Here is a 22,135-nt window from a genome sequence, read left to right on the forward strand (position 1 = left end):
TTTCATGGGGTGCATGGCAATTCATTTCATGTTACTGATCCTACTCAACTTCTATCCTACGCTGATAACGGAATAATTTCTGGTGGCCACTCTACCTGGATATTCAGCACTGTTATCTGAGTATGGCCTGATGATGAATATCTGGGTACAGAAAAATCTATGGTGACCAATGTTTGAAAAAATTCTGATTCTGATTGCTAAATATTATCACATAAAGATATACATTTAGGGGTAATTCTGTAAGAAGCTATCTAATTTTAAGCAGCCAGATTGGAACTTAGGGAAATAATTATCAACATGGACTACTGTTAAGATGTGCTATTTTATCACTAACTTGTGCTAGTTTAGCCCATGTTGATAACTTCCCCCCTTATACACATAAATGATCTCTTGTAGAATAATGACTAATGGAAAAGTGCATGCCATGTTTTGATGATGCATATTTTGCCATTGGATGTCTGCATGGGTGGAGTTTGGGCAGAGAATGGATGGAGTGTACAAAGACAAGCCAGACTGTTTCATCTGAAAAGTGTCTTTCAATCACATTGCATATGCAAAGAATTTTAGGGGAAGAAAAGACCTCAGTAGCCCTTATCACAATGGATTACAATGTCTTATTGAGCTTTAACAGTATCATTCATTGGTTTTTTTAAAAAACCTCCCATTGTATCCTTATTAATTTATTAGTATATCTGTATGTTTTTAATCTTTATACTTTTAATTCAACTCAGCTTATAAGCATAAATCTTTTCAAGAACCATAATCTTTTCATAAATGTTCCAGAGGAATAAGTGTGACACTTATCTTAAATCCAACAGAGGCCTGCTGTTTAACCCTCCGGCTTCATCAGGTTTTGTCATAACATTTCACTCTTTATTATGAAAGAAATTCATTGCTGCACTCTAAAATGAAATAAGTAAAATTAGCCTTTATGTACTTAACATTCTATCTTGTATTATAAGGCAGTGGTACCCAACCCTGTCCTGGGGGACCACCAGGCCAGTCAGGTTTTCAGGATAGCCCTAATGAATATGCATGAGGGCGATCTGCATATAATAGAGGTGTCAGGCATACAAATCTGCTCCATGCATATTCATTAGGGCTATCCTGAAAACCCGACTGGCCTGGTGATCCCCCCAGGACAGGGTTGGGAACCACTGTTGTAAGGTACATATTTACTTATTATTCCAATGTACTTTGTCTGCTTCTCCACTCAAACAACCCAAAATAGTGCCTGCATTTAAATAAGATGCCAACATTCACATGGACTAATCATCTTATTCCAAATGCACCATGTGATATTTTATTAAGCACCCAGGCCCAGATTCTATAAACGGTGTCAGAAGTTAGGCACCTAGATTGGTGCTCCTATCCAATCTAGGCACCTAACTTAATATTTCTAATTAGCATAATTAGCACCATTAATTAAAAAAGTGCTATTAAAAAAAGCAATTAAAAAATGTAATTAGCTTCGAGGTAGGCATCTACTTTGATGCACCTACCGGAAAGTAGGCATGGTTAGCGATGGATTTTGTGCAGTTTGACTTAGGCACTAGTAGATGTCTAACAGGTGTACTCATTTACTGTATACCAAGAAAACCCTGGCATTAATGGAGTGTGCCTAAGGTTTTAATGCCTACTGGCGCCTAACACTTCTTAGGCATTGCTAGGCATGATTCTATAAACTGCATCTAGAGGATGATTGATTGGCAATTGTGTTCCTTGGTGCCCAGAAGTTAGGTTCTGTTTGTAGAATCATGGCCTTAATGAACAAGGCCAGCATTAGGGGAGGGCAAACAGGGCAGCTGCCCTGGGCTCCACAGGTACAAGGGGCCCCACTGTCCAGGCAACACCGCCTTCTGCCGCTCTCCCACTGCCTGCCTTGGACTCCAGAGTCTATACAAGGCCCAGCACCGGCTTTCACCCCTGGCCTACCTAGTTCTCAACCCATTCCGGTAACAACTAGGAGAGCTCAGAACGGTTTACAAGTTTACATGCATAATAAATCCTGGTAAAATATAACATGACAAACATGGCACAGTGGGACACAGTATGACGAGCATTGCACGACGACCATAGGATGGCAGCTTAGCATGGCAGACAGTCATATATTCGAGCATAGCATACTCTTCTATGCCAGTGTATAAACTGCATAACAAAATCCTTTCTACAAGTAGAAAAGCACATGTGAATGCAGTACTGCAATGCTCTAAAAATCCCAAGTGATGGATATCTGTACTACAGTAGGATTGCAGAACCGAAGAAAAACTCCCCAGGGGAGCAGGAAATTGATAGAAAGACTCTGTGAAACTCTGAAAGCAGTCGGGCCTATCTGTCTGTTCAGCTGGAAATAAAATAATTTGCAACATTTTGGTATCCCGGAGATCTTTCTACTTTGACTTTGTGAATATTGGAGAGAGGTTATTTTAGATGTCCTGAAGCTTTACAGGGGCATAAGAACACACCTTTTTTTTCAATCTAGTCATGGTGATTATGCACTGACTGCTTCTGAAACGTTCTTTGACATCATTGAGATTTACTTGCTGAAGCAGTGACTGGGACATTTTGGGGGGAATTCAGTGAATGGTGCCCAAAGTTAGGTACTAGGAAGATCCGTTCTAAACTAGTATTCTGCAAAGGGCGCTTTGCGCAGAGCATCCGGTGGAGAATACTAGTCTAACTCTAGGTGCTAGATTTGCATCTGCTAAAACCTGGTGTAATGCTGGTGCCTAACTTCCGTAGGTGTGAAAATGACATTATTCTATACCATTGTGCCTAAATCCTAGGAACGCCCCTGATCTGCCCATGCCCCTCCCATAGTCATACCTCTTTGCAGTTGCACACGAGAGTCTGGTTTATTATCATTTATTTATTAAGATTTATATCCCATCCTCCCCAAAGAGCTCAGAACGGGCCACTGTTTCCATTCAGTGTTGCAATATAGGGTTTACATACAGTGTGTTGCAATATATCTTCATATAGGATTACTTACTGATGCTGGTGAAGGGTTGAGGGAGTGACTAGGCAAAAAGGTAGATTTTTACAGCTTTTCTAACCTTAAGAAATCCTTTAAGGGCTCTGATATGAGGTTACAAAGTATACATACACAATTAAAAGTACATACACCAACAATTAACAAAGACTGTTTTTCTTTAAGACCCAGACATCTTACCAAATGCTATACTTCATATTACAGAGCAGATACCTTCGTGACAACTGCTTAAGTTATTACATATCACTGAGTGCCATATTTCATAATACAAAACAAATGATTTTTTTAAACATTCGCTTAAATTCCTGCATGTCTTTCAGCTGTTACAAATACACAGGTAATTTATTTCATTCCACAGGTCCTACACAGGAGAACAACACTTTTTCTTGTATTCTCATCATAAAAGCTTTTTGGAGAGAAGTAGGGGTGCATATCAGTTACACACACAACTGCTATTTAGTAACAATTAGTAATTCTTTTTTAAAATTATTATTATTATGAATTAATTAATTTAATTTTCAAATTACAAACAAGCAAACAGATTTAGAATACAGATTTAGAAAATGAAGTTCACCAAATGTGAAATCAGATAAGAAACAAGAAAATTTCTACTTATTATTTAACAAAGCAACAGAACCAAGAGGAAAAAGGGGGGTCCAATCTTGTCTGCAGTGAAAAAACCAACCAGGAACAAACCAAACAAAACTGCAGATATGTACAACGATGTAGGCAAAATTTATTGTGACAACCAAAGTTGGCCTTAAGAATTACTAATTGTGAAATGCTGTATTTCATTAGAGGGGAAAAATTATCTTTTTTTTTTTAACTGAAACAACTATTAGAATTTATGGTGGCTAAAGAGGGAAGGGGAGTAAGTATCGGTCAAATAATATTGCCTACAGTCTAATGAGCTGGCTGTCAGATAATGTTCTCTAAGGCTGCCCTTTAGATTTTCCATTTTTCTTTTTCCTTTTTCTAATTCCTGGATCTCTTAATTTGTGGATTAAATAATAAGTAACAAACAAACCAAAACTGCAGATATGTACAACGATGTAGGCAAAATTTATTGTGACAACCAAAGTATATTTAAAAACCTTTTTACCAAACAAGGGACCCAACACGGTCCGTGTTTCGGACAACCTTCATCAGGGGTCCATGGTAGACAAGGGAAAAAAATATGTCACAAAAAATTGTAGTGAAAAATACAGTAAAAACAAATGGATAATGTGTCACACCGAGAGTCACTAAATATTATAAAATGGAAAATCTAAAGGGCAGCCTTAGAGAACATTATCTGATAGCCAGCTCATTAGACTGTAGGCAATATTATTTGACCGATACTTACTCCCCTTCCCCTCTTTAGCCACCATAAATTCTAATAGTTGTTTCAGTTAAAAAAAAAAAGATAATTTTTCCCCTCTAATGAAATACAGCATTTCACAATTAGTAATTCTTAAGGCCAATTATTGGTTTTAGCTCTAATTAATTAATTATATTACACACATAACCGACCCTATTCTATAACTGGTTGTGCAATTGGACACCTATGGCTCCTTTTACAAAGGCGTGCTAGGGCCTTAACGTGCGGAATAGCACGTGCTAAATTGCCACATGCGCTAGCCGCTACCGCCTCCTTTTGAGCAGGTGGTAGTTTTCAGCTAGTGTGCGCTATAGCGCGCCACTAATCCAGTGCATGCCAAAAATCCGCTAGTGCACCTTTATAAAAGGAGCCCCTCATGTCAGGTGCCATTTATAGAAATTGAGAGTTTCTGCTTTTTTTTTGTTTTTTTAGAAAGAGTTAAACAAAGGATCATCTTAACATATGATATGCAGACAATAAGAGTCAACTGGACAGAGAAAGTGCGTGTACAATATCCATAAGAGGCACTTATCCATAAAGGAGTAGCTCCTACCCAGATGAGTGTTCTTACTGGGACAAGTCACTGATTTTCAGAGGCACTATGTTGTTGGGGGAGGATGAATTAATGATCCTTAACAATCAATAATGTAACTTAATTGGCACTAATTGAAATTTGTGCGTGTATCTTCTTCCGTGCTATTTTATAATACCTCATGCCTAAATCCTCTAGCACAGTGTTCTTCAACCACCAGCCCATGGACTTGTGCCGGTCCACAGAAATTTCCTGCCGGTCCACAGGGCCAGCACGTGCATCAGGCCCAAAACAGTGTTCTTCAACCGCCGGTTCACGGTGCGATCGATGCGGCGTTATCTTCGAGCCAGCTCTCTCTTCCTAACTGATTCAGTATACAAAGTCATGGGCAGTGGCTCCTATGGGCATCCTGCGCCTGAACCGGAAGCCTTCTCTCTGATGTTGCAACGGGGCGGGGTCTGGGTGGAGATTGGGTAGAGATGGGCGGGGTCTGGCCCACAACTTAACCCCGCGTTCTTCAACCGCCGGTCCATGGACCAATGCCGGTCCATAGAATAATTCTTTTATTTCTGCCGGTCCATAGGTGTAGAAAGGTTGAAAAACACTGCTCCTGCACACCACTCAAAAGGGGGTATAGCCAGGATAGGGGCAGGGGTGTTCCTAAAGATTGTGCACCCTATTATAGGACATCATCATTTATGTGACAAAATGCTAGGAAGTTCTTCTTTACCCAACGAGTGGTGGACACCTGGAATGCGCTTCCAGAGGGCATAATAGGGCAGAGTACAGTACAGGGGTTTAAGAAAGGATTGGACAATTTCCTGCTGGAAAAGGGAATAGAGGGGTATAAGAGGATTACTGCACAGGTCCTGGACCTGTTGGGCCGCCGCATGAGCGGACTGCTGGGCATGATGGACCTCAGGTCTGACCCAGCGGAGGCATTGCTTATGTTCTTATATGCCAGCTGCAGATGTTATGCCCAGTCCTACTGGAGCAGCAAACAGGTGTCTGGAGTAGCCTGGTGGTCTGTGCAGTGGACTGCAGAGAAGGGGACCTAGGCCCATATCCCATTCTAACTACTACACTTGTGGTAGAAGGTGTGAGCCCACCAAAAGCCTACTGAACCTACATATGAGTGACACTTGCAGGCATAAGGTTGAGTTCAGTTTTGGATGGGTTTTGGAGGGCTCACCATACACTATAAGGGGATGAAATATGTACTACATATAGCTCCCCGTCGGGTCTTGTTGTATGAAATTCACTGCAATGCCCCCTGAAGTGCCCCAGCATTTTGCTGGGATATCTGTGTGGCCAGTCTAAGAAAAATGTGGCCCTTCCTACATCCCAAAGGCTAGTTTTGTACATTTGTTGGAAGTGTTTTGTGGGGTTTTTTTTTTTTCCTGAAAATGGTTCTACAAGATAGGTGCATTGAGGACAAGCACATCTGAGAAATGGCCATTTTTGAAACAAAAACATACATGTTTTTCTGTTTCGAAAATGGTCATATTTGCTACTAGATTTGTGTGTGTGTTCTACAAAACTTTCAAACTCAAATTTGGATGTCATATCCAAAATGCCCTTCCACATGTTTAATGAGGCTCATATTTGGCTCAAAAGAAAGGCACAATTTATGCTGGTACTTCCAGTTTTCAAAGAAGCCACAATTACCGGTACATTCCCCTCCCCCCCTTCATTTGCTGCATGTTTTCCACAGGTATAATTTGAATACATTTAGCCTGATGAAATGTCTGCAATGATGAGGTGTTGTGTATAAAGTGACAGACCAAGGTGATAAATACACTGTTCTATATCGAAATATGAACCTTAGAAAAAATTTATATGTAAGAAATTTTAACAAGGTTCATATTTAGGCACAAAATAACAGGTGTAAATATGTGCTGGCATGTCTCCCCTCTCTCACCTCCATTTGTTGCTATTTTTCCACACATATTATCTGAATACATTTAGTTTGAATAAGTGATGAAGTGTCTCAGTGATGACATGTCAATACACCCTTTTTCCTATCTAAAAGAAATATATTGAACTGCGAGGGTAAAAAAAGAGAAACAAAATACCTATACGGGTATCTGAACGAATAGTACGATATGCTATTCGGTACAATTGTATACTAGTGCATGCCAAGCCTGGACCAGCTGCGGGACATCTGAGCAAGTCCTGAGAAAATGCTTGTCAATATACGGTAAGCATGTCTTAGGTCTTACTGCTGCTTAGTAAAAAGGCCTTGTTATATTTTGTCTCACTTTGTTCTAACTGAGGTTTGTCAATTTTTTCTGTCTGAAGATCCAAGTTGAAGAAACCCATCTACAGGCAGCTGAAAACAATTTGTGAACTGCCTCAGAAAATCATAAATTTCAAATAATATCATAAGACAGATAAGCATTTAAATATTCTATATTCTGTAGATTTGTAATTGTGAGCAGAAGCAACAAGAAAGACCAGTGAAAAGCTCTTTGCACTTTATGGGCTCCTTTTACTAAGGTGCGCTAGCGTTTTTAGCGCACGAAGTTACCGCATGATAAACCACATGGTATGCTTCTAGAATAACGGCAGCTCAATGCTGGCGTTAAGGTCTATTGCGTGCGGTGATTTAGCGTGTGCTATTCTGCGCATTAAGGCCCTAACGCACCTTAGTAAAAGAAGCCCTATGTTTTTCAAATAACTTTCTCCGTGAAAACCTGTAGGAGTATCTTATGCCTGGGAAGGGGGGGGGGAAAGGGGGAGGAAATATACTTATATACTTATATCATTTTTGTGAGATAAAGTGCTGTTTTATTGTATCATTTGTTTGTACATTATATTGTCATCAAAAATAGCTAAAACACAAGAGAGAATATATCCAACTGGATGTAAAGGAGAAATTTTATCAAAAACTAATTTGTTAATTTATTATTATTATTATTTCTTCTATTGTTTTTTATTTTAATTTTAAAACCCAATGAAATATTGTGCGTATCTTATTTGCTTATTTGCATAGTTCACTCTTAAATATAGTTAACATGCTGGTTCTTTCATTTATCAAATGGTACTTTCTCATTCAACAATATATGAATTATGAAGTACTTAGCTTCATCTATATCCACATAGCACAACCTCAAGAGTATAGGATAACAAGTCCAAGTGTTACTCTTAAGGGAGAAAAGACCTCAGTGTCTAATAGGGAAAATCAAAGCAACCCATATAGACAGGCTAGTTGCAAATATCACTTGCAGCCAGCAGACACATCCTCGGTCAAAAACTCCCAAAAAGTTGAGGACACAATTTCACAGTGAATTTCAACAGTCTTAATTCTAAGTCTCAAAAAGTTTTCAAAAAAACACTTATCTGAAAATTGTTGTCTTCTCAATCAAATTGCAAACACAAGAACGTGATCCTGGAGTTTGGAAGCAGGAGAAAATCATTCCATAGGAGACAAACTCAGAGCATAGCAGCTACTAAATATAACAGGGTTTCCTGTTTCGCTTGTGCGCTTCTTCAGGGATTTGAGCATCGAGCAGGGATTTGAGCATCCCTGAAGAAGCGCACCAGCGAAACAGGGAACCCTGTTGGATTATGCTAGTGGTGATATTTAGTAGCTGCTATGCTCTGAGTTTGTCTCCTATGGAGTGATTTTCTCCTGCTTCCAATCTCCAGGATCAAGTTCTTGTGTTTGCAATTTGATTGAGAAGACAACAATTTTCAGATAAGTGTTTTTTTGAAAACTTTTTGAGACTTAGAATTAAGACTGTTGAAATTCACTGTGAAATTGTGTCCTCAACTTTTTGGGAGTTTTTAACCGAGGATGTGTCTGCTGGCTGCAAGTGATATTTGCAACTAGCCTGTCTATATGGGTTGCTTTGATTTTCCCTATTAGACACTGAGGTCTTTTCTCCCTTAAGAGTAACACTTGGACTTGTTATCCTATACTCTTGAGGTTGTGCTATGTGGATATAGATGAAGCTAAGTACTTCATAATTCATATATTGTTGAATGAGAAAGTACCATTTGATAAATGAAAGAACCAGCATGTTAACTATATTTAAGAGTGAACTATGCAAATAAGCAAATAAGATACGCACAATATTTCATTGGGTTTTAAAATTAAAATAAAAAACAATAGAAGAAATAATAATAATAAAAAATTAACAAATTAGTTTTTGATAAAATTGAGAAAACAGGAGAATATACAGGACCAATGATAGCTCACCCTATGGTTACTGGCTTGTAACATATATCGAGCCTTTAGCTGTGAGCGCTTGAGCTCCTTAAGTATTTCTCCTTTACATCCAGTTGGATATATTCTCTCTTGTGTTTTAGCTATTTTTGATGATAATTTAGTGAGTTTCACAAAAATTTTGAGGTGTATTGTGTACATTATATTGTCCATTTTATTTATTTCAAAATTAATAATTACCAAAAAAATTAATAATAATAATAATTTGATTTAATGATAACATCAATGAATAAATAAAGTGATAATTCTATTTCTACTTCAAATAGACTAACATGAAATACATCAGCTTAACATTCAGAAATTCCATCTCAGACGCATGGTTTAACAAATAGATGGATAGGCTTGGCTCTGCTTCATCATGTGTCCAGTGTTCATCACTTGTGCAGTTGCATCTTAGTCTCTTAACAGGATCCCAGGTGACTAACACTGCCAGCTGCCCTTCCAGATGGCAAAACCAGTCCAGTAAAATTAAATGTTTGTACACAGCGAGGAAGGCAATCTAACTGTGTTAAAAATTCATCATGTCACTGGCTTACTGCAAGTACCAATTCCATTGACAGAAGCACTCAGAAGCACAAATATACAAAGTTTTTGAAAAGGCATGCAAACCAGTGGGATGAATTTGCAAGCATATTGTGGGTTATTGCATGAATTCAGCAAATATTTGGCAAAGAAAATGTTCTGTTTTAGTCAAATTTCGACCAATCCACTTGGCTATTTCCCAGATATGACACTGTGGCTCTGTGACCTAATGGGATACTTATTATTGGCAGAATCCCCTGTTCTTCAATACTGGTTAAGAGGAAGATGTATCTGGATAATATTTGACTCTTTACCTGGAGAAATGTACTTTAGAATTAGAAAAGATTCAAAGAAGAGCGACCAAGATAATAAAGGGATGAGGAAAGACTAAAAAGGTTAGAGCTCTTCAGTTTGGAAAAGAGATGGGTGAGGGGAGATTTGAATGAGATCTACAAAATCCTGAGTGCTATAAAATGGGTACAAATGGATCAATTTTTTACTCCATCAAAAATTACAAAGACTAGAGGACACTTGATGAAATTACAGGGAAATACTTTTAAAACCAATAGGAGAAAATATTTTTCCACTCAGAGAATAGTTAAGCTCTGGAATGCATTGCCAGAGGATGTGGTAAGAGTGGTTAACGTAGCTGGTTTAAAAAAAAAAAGGTTTTGACAAGTTCCTGGAGGAAAAGTCCATAGTCTGCTATTGAGACAGACACGGGAAAGCTACTGCTTGCTTCAAATTGATAGCATGGAATGTTGCTACTAATTGGGTTTTTGTCAGGTATTTATGGCCTGGATTGGCCACCGTGAATTCAGGAAACTGTTCTTATAGTATGTAAAAGATTGGAAATAGTCGTATAATCATAAACTTTTATTTAAAAAAAAAAAAACAATTGTTAGTAACTGGGTCTCATTGCCTAAAATGGGATCTATGGTAAAATAGCCCACATTGATAACTATGCCCCCGAATGGATAAAACAAGACACTCTCAGCACTGCATTGTTTTTGTGCGCTCTTGGGTATAATGTAACCAAGTTTGTGATCAACACTTTTTGTGAGCAGACACACCAGCAGGTTTTTAAAATTTACAATTGCATTATACCCAAGAGCGCTCAAACACAATGCAGTGCCAAGAGTGTTCAACCTCATAAGATGTCAGTGGGTTACTGACTTAAATCTATCAGTCACCAAGACTCCTGATGCAGGCTGGTTAGGTTGAAACACGTACAGTACATGTCGAGTCTTTAAATTAATAAATTCATTGAACACAGAGGTTGCCTTTATTGTTTGCTTTTTGATTATTCCTCAGGAATGACAGATGGATCCAGTGATAGGATTACCACCCCACCTTTTTTTTTACTAAAACTCAGTAGAGGTCTCTATTATGGTCCATGCTCCAACACGCTCAATTCTATGAGCGTTAGAGCAGCGTCGGATCATTTAGTGCCCTGGGCCGTGGTAGAAACCTCTCTTGTAGCTTAGTGAAAGAGGGCCTAATTTAGGGAAGGCAATAATGTAAGTAGTTTTGTATTTTCAAGACTATATGTACAAATTCAACCTAAAGGCTAACTTAACCGAGAGAGGTGGTGGAGAGGAAAACAGTGACGGAGTTCAAAGAAGTGTGGGATGAACACAGAGGATCTAGAATCAGAAAATAATAGTAAATATTGAACTAAGGCCAGTACTGGGCAGACTTTCATGGTCTGTGTCTGTATATGGCCATTTGGGGGGAGGATGGGCTGGGGAGCTTCAATTGCTGAGAGGGTGTAGATGGGCTGGAGTAGGTTTTAACGGAAATTTTAGCAGTAGGAACCCAAGCACAGTACCGGGTAGAGCTTTGGATTCTTGCCCAGAAATAGCTAAGAAGAAAAAAATTTAAATTGAATCAGGTTGGGCAGACTGGATGGACCATTCGGGTCTTTATCTGCCGTTATCTACTATGTTACTATGTGAAAATACCCAATCAAACTGATTAATGATGGTGATGCTGGTTTTTTTCCCCCCACAGTAAGTCAATATATATAACCTGTGTTGGTGGTACCTTCTGAAATCTTTTCCTCCTTTTTATTGATTTAAATTCATAAATGATTAGAATTCATAACTGATAGATTTGATCATTGATTTACAAAACCAAAGTAATCACAAAAAAGCAGGTGCAAATCACTACACGTACGCGTACTTTTTTCCACTGCTAATTTTCAAAGAGAAATTAAATGTATATTTTCCTTTTGAAAACTGGAAAAGTCCTTAGGTAAAAATAGATTTGCACCTCTCTGCATAGTTTTGAAAATTGTCCCAAAGTCCTAACAGAAATTTTTGCTTTCTGTAGTTTTATTTCTATTTTTTGCTCTATCTTTACAAAAAAATAAATAGTTCAGTACTTTGTCGTTCACAGCTTCATTGAACTGTTATGATCATAAATCATAGCAAACTGCCAGGGTCTAACATTAAGAACAATTAGAAGGATTTTTAGAATTATATTAAGGGCAGAAACAGCATCTGGCACAACCTAAATCAATTATTTTGTAGCCATGTACCATCACAATCCATCTTAACAACAACGCTAAAGATGGGTTCTAATAGATTTCAGATGGAACATCTGGAGCTCTGTACAGATATTTGCTTTCATCTTTCCACAGGAATAAAAAGGGGGGATATTCCCTGAGGGCCTGTGTGTGAAAATCATCCAGTCATTCATTCACTGATTTATTGGCAATGAAAACATTCAAGCTTCAAACTATGGGCATTAGAACAGGTAGATTGGCATTTTAGAAAGGAAACCTCAAGACAAAGAAAAAACCCTCACAGAATCTTCTGGGAACCAGAACAGTGAGGAGATGGACCAGAAATCAGAGATAAGGAACGCAAGTGTCTTTAGAAAGAGCCTTTATTAAGCAGAGTTCAAATGAGATACACAAGTGAATGACATTAGGATCAGACTCAACATAGCTGTATTTCAGCAGCAATACCTGTGTTAGGAGTCAACAGATATGAGAGTTTGCAATTGCTAATAAAGATATTAAAAAAAAACAACAACAAAAAACCCCGTCAAACTTGTATCAAATATGTGTTCATCATTACAAGCAGAAGTTTACAAAGAAGCTTCAGCATTTTTGCTGCCACCTAAAATTCATTGTCATTGTAGCAGCACAAGAATATCCATCTTAATAAATAGTTACATAGACATCCATGTGGGATAACCTAATATTTAAAGCAAAAAGCTCAGAGACAGGAGACCCTGGTTTAAATCTCACTGCAACTGTTTGGGATTTTTTTTTAAATTGTGTGCCCTTCAGGCACAGAAAATACTGATTGTAGCTGAATAATTTCTGTCTTTGGATGATTCACTATTAAAAACCAAAATAAAATACACAGAGCTATAGTGGAATTTGAACCAGGCCCCCTGGCTCTCTCCCTACTGCTCTAACTATTTGGCTGTTCCATAAAGACTTCTACATGGTGACCATTTTGTGGATTTTGTAGCTCCTGAAACTGTCATAGAGCCCAACGACCCTTTCCAATTTCACATTCAGGGTAAACAGCAACAACTGGGAGATTAAGTGGGTGACTTCCCACACGTGGAGAGCTGCTCAAATAGAATACCTTTCCTTAACCTGGACGTGCTAGGCAGTGGCGTACCTAGGGTATGAGGCACCCTGGGCCCATCATTTTTTGACACCCCTCCCCCATGTAAAAAAAATATTTTTTGTAATAACCATGAAATGGAATAAATGGTCAGAATAGAAACAGGCAGTGAAAATTTTCTTTTATTGAACCTCATATGTAACCATTATTCCAAACATAACATAAATTATGTCTGAATTGTCATGACATCAGAAGTACATATGGAGTAGTTGCAGGTGATGCTTGGGACAATTCTGATTGTGTTAGTTCGGTTTTATGTGTTCTTTGAATAGAAGGGTTTTTATTTCTTTTTTTAAGGTTTTGTAGTCTGTTGTCGAGATCAATAGGTTGTAGAATTGGGGGTCGAGTGTTAGGAGGTGGTCGAACAGTTTTTTTTCTTTTGACGATTTTGGTTGGAGGGTGTGTGAATGGTGCGTGAGTTCTCCTATGTCTGGTTGAAGTGGATTTAATTATTTACCTGAAGAAATTAGTAAACCTCCCCATTCCACACACATTAATTCTCTTCCATTTTTGTTCCCATTCTAAAAAACACTGATAAGTTCCCAGAAAAAAAAATACATTAAAATAAGAAGTGAAAACAAAGACCCCTACAGATAAGAGCATAACATAAGAATAGCCTAACTGGGTCAGACCAATGGTCTATCATGCCCAGTAGCCCATTCTCATGGAAACCAATCCAGGTTACTAGTACCTGGTCAAAACCCAAAGAGTAGCAACATTCCATGCTACCGATCCAGGGCAAACAGCCACTTCCCCCATGTCTTAATAACAGACTATGGACTTTTCCTCCAGGAATTTGTCCAAACCTTTCTTAAAACCAGCAACGCTATCTGCTTTTACCATAACTTCTGGCCACTTCATTTTTAAGCTTAGATCTTTCCTTCCAGAAACCTTGCTAGATGTCAAATACAGAAAGAACAAGGTAACTTCACAAGGACTTAGCTGTGCAGGAAATGTGAATCTCCTCATACACCCACCATATAGTGCAAAAATGTGCAAAGGTCTGTTTTTTTCTTTCGATCACTACATAGCCTAATACCACACAAGCAGCGCTGTAACAAACATATTCTGAAGGTCAATGCTAAGGTTAACAAAGTTTCCTTCCTTGGACCACAAGGAGATACTGACAAACCACTGGAAGAGATCCCAAAACAACTACCCAGGCACAACATCCAAAGACCCACTCAGTGTGTGAACCAGTTGAGTGGACTAACTGGGGGGTGGAAATGGGCCCAGAGTTTACTCAGCAGAATTTCCCAGACCACCTCTTCCTCTCAACACATTGACACGCTGCCACCACCACCACCCTTAGGAACACCTCACCGGGTAAGCCAGCAATGCTTGTAAATTTTATAAAACACATTACAGTGGAACCTTGGTTTACGAGCATAATTCGTTCCAGAAGCATGCTTGTAAACCAAAATACTCATATATCAAAGCGAGTTTCCCCATAGGAAATAATGGAAACTCACTTTGATACGTTCCCCCCCGAGGCTAGCGGCGCTGCTCCCCCCCTCTTGAGTGAACTGGCACCCCCTGTCTAGCACCGACATCGCTTCCCCCCACTCGCAAAGGCCCCCCCCACTCGAATCAGCATCCCCCTCGCAAGAACAGGCACCCCCCGCCCAACCAACTTTAACTCACCCCCCGTCTGGCACCCCATCTGTAATCTTAAGGGAATGCCTCGGACCTGCCAATGTCCTTGCCATTGTTATACCCCCTTTGCAGATCCACATGGAAACGTGTAGGCAATATTCCATAAATAGGTGGATCTGCCATTTATGCCTCCTTTTTGGTGCCTTGCATCCATTGAACTGAAAATTTGATGTGGAAGCAGCGCCTAACATTAGATACCGCATGTAGGATCTGCGTTTTTTTTCAAATGCAATTATTGAGTAGAGTAAAGCCTGTGCTTTCGGGTTATGATTTCTGTATAGTGGTTCAAGCTAGAGCAATTCAAACATTGGATTATTGTAATGCCCTTTTATTTAGGCATTTTGTTATCACTGCGCAGAGCTTTGCAAGTAATTCATAATGCGACCGCGCATTTGCTATGTGGTGGAAGCAGATTTGAACATGTTACACTAAATGTGAGAAAACTCCACTGGTTACCTGTCAAATTTCATATTGTTTTGAAGGTTCTAGTATTACATTACATTAGTGATTTCCATTTCCCCATTACTTTGCGGTTCAAGGCGGATTACATAAGAATTATCATGATATTAAGAAATACATAAGGAATACTTTGAACATTTTCTAATTTGCTAAGGAGTATATAATATTGCAGGTGAAGCTTGGGACAGATCTGGTTGTGTTATATTGGTTTTATGTATTTTTTTTGAAGAGTATTAACTTATAAAGTCATTCATTATAAGATCCCTTGGTGTCTAACACAATTGATAAGGCTTTATCAGCCGTCTAGATCAGTGGTTCCCAACCCTGTCCTGGAGGACCACCAGGCCAGTCGGGTTTTCAGGATAGCCCTAATGAATATGCAAGGAGCAGATATGCATGCGTGGCACCTCCCCACTGCATGCATATCTCCCCACCCATTATATCCAAATCTCATGCATATTCATTAAGGCTATCCTGAAAACCTGATTGGCCTGGTGGTCCTCCAGGAGAGGGTTGGGAACCACTGGTCTAGATCATTAAGATCAGAGGGAAAATTACAATAGTCAACAGATGGATTAGCAAATGTAGATTATGCTAATATGAGAACATCTATAACAGAGCTGTCCAAGTCCAGTCCTCGAGATCTACTGGCAGGCCAGGTTTTCAGGATATCCACAATGAATATGCATGAGAGAGATTTGCATACCAAGAAGGCAGTGCAGGCAAATCTTTCTTATGCATATTCATTGTGGATATCATGAAAACCTGGCCTACCAGTAGATCTCAAGGACTGGACTTGGGCAGCCCTGGTCTATAATATCAGTTGAAGGTGCTTTATTATGAAATAATCTAACAGGACTGCTATGGTTGCTTTCTAATATTCAAAAATTTAAGAAACTATTGAGAACAACTTTGTGGAGGCATTCTCTTGATTGACCTAGGATCTGGATGTTTCAGATATGTTTGTTTACTTATTTGTATGTTGGTTATATGAAGATTATGCTTGTAGTTTTGTAAAGCGCTTAGGTCTGGAAGGAAGGGTTAGAAAATTTTAAAATAAATAACATAATTACTGTGCGCGTTTTATTGATTTAGACACAAACATTTTATACCAGTCTATATTATCTAGTGTATGTACTTGTGCATCTTCTATTACGCTAATATTCTATAAAGGAAAGTAGGCACACTGTATGCGTCTAAATATAGGGTGAATCTATAAAGGGATGTCTATTTTTAGGCATCATGAATGCAAGTATTATGGAGTTTATACTATAAAGAAAAGTTTATTTTTATTACACTAGAACAGGGGTAGGCAATTCTGATCGCCGAGAGCTGGAGCCAGGTCAGGTTTGCAGGATATCCACAATGAATATGTATGAGATGGATTTGCATGCACTGCCTCCTTGAGATGCAAATCTATCTCATGCATATTTATTGTGCATATCCTGAAAACCTGACCTGGCTCCAGCTCTCAAGGACCGGAATTGCCTACCCCTGCACTAGAATAACAGATCAAATTTGCACCCATACTTTAAATGTGAGTGCTTACACCAGCCATAAAGGTGGTACAAATGCTCACACCTATAAATGCATACATTATGCTACTTTATAGTGTAGGTAAGGAGTGGCCTAGTGATAGAACTGATGCCTCAGCACACTGAGGTTGCAGGATCAACTCTCAGCACTGCCCCTTGTAACCCTGGGTAAGTCACTTAGGCCCAAATTCTGTAACAGGCGCCTGTTAGGCACCTATTTTGGAGTGTGTTGCACCGTGGTTGGAGCTACAGCCTCAGCACCCTGGGATTGTGGGTTCAAACCCCGCACTGCTCCTTGTGACCCTGGGCAAGTCACTTAATCCTACATAGCCCCAGGTACGTTAGATAGATTGTGAGCCCGCCGGGACAGATAGGGAAAATACTTGAGTACCTGATTGTAAAAACCGCTTAGATAATCTTGATAGGCGGTATATAAAAACCTAATAAACTTGAAACTAGATAGGCGCCTATCTAAATTGATCACCAAGCTCAATTAAGCTTTTTTTATCAGCAATAATTGAAACATAGGCGCCTATGAAGAAAGAGCGATTCTGCAATAAGGGGCCTCTAAAAATTTAGGCGGCCTTCAAAAAAAAATAGGCACCCAATAAATAGGTCAGCTCAAGGCACGACTAAAAGTTAGGTGTTTATATGCGCACGTAAGCACGCTCCAGAGAAAGCGATTCTGCAACAAGGTGCCTAACACGTAACCATGCCTTGTTGCAGAATCACGGCTGGCTGGCTAAGGCTAGTGGCTAGACAGATTCAAGAGCAAGTTAAAATGCTTTCTTTTTAAAGATGCATTTGACAACTAGAAAATTAGATTAAGTGCATCAACTGAATCTTAGTTCTTAATATCCTTGAAGCTCACTGCTTTCCCCTTGCCTATTGTTTTTCCCCTGACTCGTCTTATTTACTATCATTAACTTGTATTTCTTTCCCCATTTTTTCCTTTTGTATCATATGTTTTGTCAAGTCAGTTGTATTTATTTGGTTTGTTTCCCCTCGATACCTGCAATTTACTATTTTAATGCTTTGTACATCGCTTAGAATTTTGAATAAGCGATTAATCAAATCCATAATAAACTTGAAACCTAAAAGGCAGATCTGACTTTCACTGTTTTGCCTTAGCTGGACAACTGCATATCAGCTTGGCCAGCCAAGACTGAACCACTGAACTTTAAACCAGAAATTCAATGCCAGTGAGCGGAAACGGCCACGACACTGACTTTCCAGGATTTCCATTACCCACGGGAGGTACCGTATTTTCACTCATATACCGCGCACCCGTGTAAAACACGCACACGGGTATAGCGCGCGGGAAACTGTAATTTATGTAAATAAATTTTTATATACCGCGCACACCCCTATACCGCGCATGCCGCCCCGACTCTCCCGTCGCTGCCCGACTCTCCTTTAGCCCGCCCCGACTCTCCTCTGGCCAGCCCCGACTCTCCTCTCCCCCTTGAAGTCCTGTCCCCCCTTGAAGTCCTGTCCCCACCCTGAAAGCCTGATGCCCCCCCCCCCGACGTCCGATTCACCCCCCCGCAGGACCGCTCGCACCCCCACCCCAAAGGACCGCTCGCGCTCGAACACGCACCCGCACCCCCACCCCAAAGGACCGCTCACACCCCCACAGCCTCTGACATCAGAGAAAGGGCAGGACCGCCGGAAGAGGAAGCAGCATAGACGCAGGGCTAAGAGAAGGAGCAGGACCGCCGGCAGAGGAAGCAGCAGGATGACAGTAGGCAGCTTCTACATGATGGGGGGGAGGCTGTGGGGGTACGAGCAGTCCTTCGGGGTGGGGTGCGGGTGCGTGTTCGAGCGCAAGCGGTCCTTCGGGGTTGGGGTGCGAGCAGTCCTGCGGGGTGAATCGGACGTCGGGGGGAGGGGGGGGGAACTATGTAAAAAAAAAAGGGGATAACGCGCTCACGAATATAACGCGCATGGTTATACTCGGTTTGTAAAAATCGGGTATAGCGCGCGCATTATATGCGTGAAAATACGGTACATAGGCTGCCTTCTGCGGGCTGAATATTGAGGCCAAAATGTTTTACTTATCTGAGAACATTACTTAGCCCATCCCTAACAATCCTCCTTTAAAGACCTCCTCAGTAAGTTTACCAGTTTGTTCTGGAAGATGCTTCATTTTTTTCCTTCGATAACGCTATTGAGCAACTCATGGAATAAAATCACACATAATTAAAGAAACTAATACACTCTTGTTGATATCTCTGTAATGTAATGTAATTTCCATAATGCAAGCTTCTCTTTCTTGGCCGTATCTTACCACAGCTACATAATTTCCCCCTCTAATGGGGAAAAATATTGACCTTGACCAGAGACTTTGCATGAAACTGGTATTCTGGTTCTATGCTTATGAACGTATAGGGTAGAATTCACCACTTAGTACTAAGATCCCAATTAAACAGACATCATATTTTTTCTAGCTTTGCCACACTGACATATCACTCTCAGACTATGAACCTTGAAAACAAAATATGAACAGAAATGTGTTTGGCATCTAAGAGCTCTGTTTTCTAATCTATTGCATATATTATTGATTTTGCTGAATAAACTTTTCAGCTGTCAGCTCTCACTGCCATATTTTTTTTTCACTGAGAATTAATTCTTCAATGTGATGTATTACTTGTATGCATTTAACCTTTGTACAACTTTTATAAGACATGTCGTATTTTCTGCTACTAATTACTGTCACTTTCAATTTGGAATGTGCTCAGTACATATAATATGAACCAAAGCTGTGCTGATGAACACTTAAAATACCACAAAATACCCTATTGTATATTAGTAAAAGACTTTGGCCCAAATTTACTAAGCAAACTGACCGTGGACCAATCAGTTTTTCGAGCCCTTTGCGACCCGATTTCCCTCCTGCACTATTCTATACCTGTGTAGCGATCCGATTCCAATCTGCACATGCAAATGAGGGGAACTGCATGCAAAGTAGGCAGGGACGCGATTCATGAAAAAAAGTTCCCAATCCGACTGGGCTGGCCGATCAACCCAAAAAGCGACTGCTGGGGACCAGTCGCAAGTGGCTTTCCGACTCTCCTGCTCCACTGCCACCCTGCACAGGTTTTTTTTCCTGCAAACAACAATCCCGATCTTCCAGCCCTGCTTTCTCCCCCATGTCCTCTCTGCCGCCTTCCCTGCAGTGCGAGCCTGCGGGTTTAAAGCGGGGCTGCATGCCGCAGAGCAGCCCCGCTTTAAACCCGCGGGCTCGCACTACAGGGAAGGCTGCAGAGAGGAGGGCATGACCAGCTGACAGTCGGCAAAAGGGAAGAGGTTGCTGCCGCCGGTGGGGTGGGGAGAGCAGGAGAGTCGGGGCCCATTCAAACTGCAAGCCTGCTGAGTCTGTGGGGAAAAATCCCGCCCTTCCCCACAGTGCAGCCCATAGTTGTAAAGCGGGGCTGCGGTTATTTGGAGGGGGCTTGGATGTCTAAGCTAAAAGAGCAGCTTTGTCTCCTCACCCCCCAGCCAGGGCAGGATTAACCAATAGGCCAAGTAGGCACGTGCCTAGGGCCCGAAATGGTCAGGGAGGCCCGATGAAGGAGGCATCAACATTGTTTTTTCCAAATGGCGATGGGCCCCTCCAGCATCGATTGGCAACGCGGGCCTCACCCCGATCGGCAACGCGGCCCCTCTCCAACGGAAAATAAGACAAGCAAGCAACGTAGGTAAGAAAGTCAACGGGAACTGTAATTTTGCAAGCGGTGCTGCTTACCCAAAGCTTCCCTCTTACGCAGCTTCCTGTTTCTGCCTGGGAGCATGGTGGGGTGGGGTAGGGTGGGGCACGGGGCCCTGTGTACTTGTGTGCCTAGGGGCCCTCGATGAATTAATCCCGCCCTGCCCCCAGTGACAAAACCCTTCTTTAATACCGGCCATATATTGTATAAATTGACAGCTAGTCTAGGTGGCTGAATATAAACTGGGACCCCCCATTTATGGGCCAAATTTTTTGGCTCAAAAATCCCGGTTTATATTCGAGTATATACGGTAACAATCTTTTCAACTACAGTGGCAAAATAATTCTCAGAATTTAGGAAGCTGGTTGGGCTAAAAACTTTTCAGCACCTCCTCATATTTGTCTTTATAAAACAGAGCCTACATAGGTGCCTATCCATGATGACCTATTATAAAATATCTAGTGTTGATTCAGAAATTTAGATTAACAGTTTGATTATGCTCCTGAAGTATATTTGTTCATTTTATGGACTGCTTAAGGGGGACTGGGAGGGAAAGGGAGGAGCAGACTAGTTGCACAAAGTCGCTGGGAGGGAGGGATTGAAGGCAGCTTTGGTTCCCCGCTCCACTGGATCACCAGGGCAGTATTGCAGGCATGTGGTGGGTCTGGGAGGGGAGGCCGTTCCGGGATGGGGGTGGATTGGCTGGCTGTTTGGCTGCAGAGCCGGCAGACAGGACACCAGGGAAGGGAGGAGAGGTTGTGTCTTCCCTGTACCACCGGTTTATATTAAAATCAACCTTTTTTCCTCCTTTTTGGGGGGGAGAAAGGGTACCTCGGTTTATTTTCGGATTGGTTTATATTCGAAGGTATATGGTATATTGTGGGTAGGTTTCTTGCTTTTTTTTTTCTCTCATACTTGATTATTATGTTGACTTTCTCTGTACCCTTTAACTGAGAGCTGTCCTATAGATTGAGGGTTTTTTTTTCTCTTTGAAATAGGGTTGTATCATTTCTTTAACAAAAAAAAAAAAAAATCATAATCATGATCATGCATGGTTTATTTTTGCGTTTCAAGCTTTTCTTGATATTTAGGGCTCCTTTTACAAAGGCGCGCTATCCAAGCTGCGCCTATACACCCCTAACTGCCCCCTCCCGCTCCAAAGCAGAACAAAGACTCAGCATTCCCGCAGGGAGATCCCTCCGAATGAGTACGGCGTACAAACGATCCTACAGCCATTTCCTACCTCAGCTATGGAACCGACTACCCACACAGATCAGGTCGCTAGACTCACTTATGACCTTCCGCAGAGCAGTAAAGACCTTCCTCTTCCGCCAATCAGGCCATTAAAAACTGCCTCCTCAATATACTTCTCCTAGTAATAATAATAATAATAATTTTATTTCTTATATACCGCTGTACCGTGAAGTTCTAAGCGGTTTACAGTAGAAACAGAAGAAATGCAATAAGTAAGATTAATTAAGATGAAGA

General features: G+C 40.6%; 1 long non-coding RNA gene across 1 annotated transcript in view; it reads right to left on the bottom strand.

Moving 5' to 3' along the window:
- Window positions 1–702: 702 nt before the first annotated feature.
- The window catches only part of LOC117359002, a 70,078-nt gene continuing 48,645 nt past the window's right edge, over window positions 703–22,135 (bottom strand). Inside the window, exon 3 of the long non-coding RNA XR_004539142.1 lies at window positions 703–902. This is a non-coding gene — a long non-coding RNA (uncharacterized LOC117359002). The remainder of the gene's footprint in view (window positions 903–22,135) is intronic.

This window comes from Geotrypetes seraphini, chromosome 4 (genome assembly GCF_902459505.1).
Source record: "Geotrypetes seraphini chromosome 4, aGeoSer1.1, whole genome shotgun sequence".
Lineage (NCBI taxonomy): Eukaryota > Metazoa > Chordata > Amphibia > Gymnophiona > Dermophiidae > Geotrypetes > Geotrypetes seraphini.